Source organism: Anomalospiza imberbis, unplaced genomic scaffold (genome assembly GCF_031753505.1).
Source record: "Anomalospiza imberbis isolate Cuckoo-Finch-1a 21T00152 unplaced genomic scaffold, ASM3175350v1 scaffold_99, whole genome shotgun sequence".
Taxonomy (NCBI): Eukaryota; Metazoa; Chordata; class Aves; order Passeriformes; family Viduidae; genus Anomalospiza; species Anomalospiza imberbis.
Genome location: NW_027100612.1, coordinates 250001 through 252500, shown reverse-complemented (window position 1 = coordinate 252500; position 2500 = coordinate 250001).

The following is a 2500-nucleotide window of genomic DNA, read 5'->3' as shown; positions in this document are numbered from 1 at the left end:
CCCCCCCCCCGCCTGGCCCTGTCCCGGCCTGCAAGCTCGTGTAAGGCGGGCGGCCCGCGCATCCGGGAGGGAGGGAGCGGCGCGGGTGGTGGGTGCGGTGTCCGAGGGGGTGGCGGCGGAGTGCGAGTGTGTGGAGTGGGCGTGTGTGTCACTGTGTCTGTCTCTCTCTCTCTCTCTCTCTCTCTGTCTGTGGGAACGAGGGCCAGGGGCCGGCGGCTTCGTCCCGGCCCCGGGCGCCTCGGCTCCGAGCCCCCGGGGCCCCCCAGACCCCTGCCGGGCCTGGAGGGTCTCTGCGGACCGTGAAAGAACCGGCCCAAAAGCGGCCGCCCGCTTTCCCGCTTGCACAGGGCGCAGGCGGCCCGTCAGCTCGGTCTGGGGGTGCTCTGGATACTAGAGAAAAACGAAATAAGATTTGCCAAGAAAATTTCTCTTCCGGACGGGTTTCTTCTTGTACCAAACAAATAGGAGAGTCGTTCTTTCAAAGAAAGGAGAAAAGAAACGGGATTGGGGCGGGGGGGGGGGCGGGAAGGAATAAACCCCCAAAACCCCAAAACCGGGCGGCGGACAGCAGGTCTAGCCCGGCTCCGGGGCCGCCGGGCTCGGCGCGGCGCCCGGGCGGCGGGCGGTGGGCGGCGGACAACAGGTCTACCCCGGGGACAGCAGGTCTGCCCCGGGGACAGCGGGTCTGCCCCGGGGACAGCAGGTCTACCCCGCGGACAGCGGGTCTACCCCGCGGACAGCGGGTCTACCTCGCGGACAGCGGGTCTACCCCGCGGACAGCAGGTCTACCCCGCGGACAACCGGTCTACCCCGCGGACAGCAGGTCTACCCCGCGGACAGCAGGTCTACCCCGCGGACAACCGGTCTACCCCGCGGACAGCAGGTCTACCCCGCGGACAGCAGGTCTACCCCGCGGACAGCAGGTCTACCCCGCGGACAGCAGGTCTACCCCGCGGACAGCAGGTCTACCCCGCGGACAACCGGTCTACCCCGCGGACAGCAGGTCTACCCCGCGGACAGCAGGTCTACCCCGGGGACAGCAGGTCTACCCCGCGGACAGCAGGTCTACCCCGCGGACAACCGGTCTACCCCGCGGACAGCAGGTCTACCCCGCGGACAGCAGGTCTACCCCGCGGACAGCAGGTCTACCCCGCGGACAGCAGGTCTACCTCGCGGACAGCAGGTCTACCCCGGGGACAGCAGGTCTACCCCGGGGACAGCAGGTCTACCCCGCGGACAGCAGGTCTACCCCGCGGACAGCAGGTCTACCCCGCGGACAGCAGGTCTACCCCGGGGACAGCAGGTCTACCCCGCGGACAGCAGGTCTACCCCGGGGACAACAGGTCTACCCCGCGGACAACAGGTCTACCCCGCGGACAGCAGGTCTACCCCGCGGACAGCAGGTCTACCCCGGGGACAACAGGTCTACCCCGGCTCCGGGGCCGCCGGGCCCGGCGCGGCGCCCGGGCGGCGGGCGGTGGACGGCGGACAACAGGTCTACCTCGCTCCGGAGGGACTTAGGCGATTTCCGGCAGCGGCCGGGTAGACCTGTTGTCGCGGCCGGGTAGACCTGTTGTCGCGGCCGGCTCCGGAAGTTCACCAAGGGGTCGCTGTTTTCAGCTGCCTCCGGCTACGTCATCGCAGGGGCCGGCCTGCGGCGGCGCACCTTCCCGGTCGCTTTCCATCGGTCCTCTTGGAGGCGTCTGCGGCCTGGGACTCGTCTGTCCGTACTATGGGAGCGAGGTGACGGGCCGTCTCCCCGCAGGCTCGTCCCGTGCCTGTGACCGAAGCGGCGAGGGAGGCCGGGGGCCCCCGTGCGCAGTCCTCCGAGCGAGGCGAGTGCCGCTGACGCGGGACGAGCCCCGTGGCGTCGTCCCGGTCCGCCCGTCTGGCCCAGGGAAACGGGGTGTGTACGGTTCGAGAGGCGAGAGAGAGCTCGAGAGAAAGAGGAGAAATAAATCGAGAAGGGAAAAAAAGAGGGAGAGAAGCCGAGAGAGACCGAGTACGAGCTGCGAGCTGCCCGTCGGCCGCGGCCATCGACTTCGTGGGCCGTGTCCCGCTTCGGCCCGGCTGTGGCCGGCTTGGCGAAGGGGGGGCGCCCCCCCTGGGGATTGCTGGCGGGCGAGGCGGCGGCGCCTCGCCCCTTTCCTGCCCGGCCTTAAGCCGGGGCGCGCCCCGCTCGGCGGGCGCGCTTTCGGGCTGTCGCTCCGGTGCGGTGGGCGGCAGCCGCGGGTGGACGCGGCCGGGGCTTTTCCCGGCCCTCGCCTGAGAGCCCCGAGCGCGGCGCGCGCGGGCCCGCCGAGGTGGCGGCGTCCCGTTCCCCTGCTTCCCGACCTGGTTGTGCCAGCGTGTCCGTGTCGGAAGGGTGGCGGGGGCCCGTGCGGCGGGGCGCGCGGCCCGGCCTCGGCGTCGCTGCCTCGCTTGAGGGACTCGGTGACGGCGGTCGCCCGATGAGCTGTGGAGCCGGGGTGGCGGCACCCCGCGCCCCACCAGCGCGCGC